We start from the raw sequence: 794 nt of genomic DNA, 5'->3' as shown, positions 1-794 counted from the left end.
GACACATTGATAGAGTTAGTGTGTTGCATGGAGGGAATGTCTGTTAGAGAGAGAGAGAGGGAGGGAGGGAGGGTGTGAGAGGTGGAGGAAGGGGAGAGGGAGAAAGTGTGTTAGATGGAGGGAGAGTTTGATAGAAAGAGAGAGAGTGTGAGAGATGTAGGGGTGGAGTATCAGGGAGAGGGAGTGTTAGTGTGTGTTAGATGGAGGGAGAGAGTCTGTTAGAGAGGGAGAAAGCATGTTAGGTGGAGAGAGAGTTTGTTAGAGGCAGGAAAGTCTGTAAGAGAGAGTGTGTTTGGTGGAGGGAGTGGGAGGGGGGAAAGTGTGTTAGAGAGAGTGTTAGCCATTGAAACACCAGTGAAACTATGTGGAACAATGTACCTTGCAGGACATGTGTGTTGCATTGATCTGTATCCTGAGTTAGAGAGAGAGTGAATGGTTTTGTGTGTGTGTGTGTGTGTGTGTGTGTGTGTGTGTGTGTGTGTGTGTGTGTGGTAACTGTAATGTCATTGTTTAAGTGTACAACTTGATGTAATTTAACTGTCTTGTACACACCCTTGTACAGTGATTACTTGTGAACTGTGCATTACCTATTTTTGATGATGATGATGATGAACAAATTATTTGCCTTATGTGATGATTTAGAGTTGGGTCACAATGTTCTTATATGTTCTTTGTAAGGTGGTGGAGAGGGACGCCTTCATGTGGTGGCGCTGATATAACTGGGCGGCTCCACTGCCCGGTTATACAAACATCCCTCATCCCCCTCCCTATTCTCTTGATAGGAGAATGGGGGA

This window comes from Coenobita brevimanus, chromosome 109 (genome assembly GCF_032717465.1).
Source record: "Coenobita brevimanus isolate Jiangsu-jjx chromosome 109, ASM3271746v2, whole genome shotgun sequence".
In the NCBI taxonomy this organism is placed as follows: Eukaryota; Metazoa; Arthropoda; class Malacostraca; order Decapoda; family Coenobitidae; genus Coenobita; species Coenobita brevimanus.
This window is presented reverse-complemented; position numbering follows the sequence as displayed.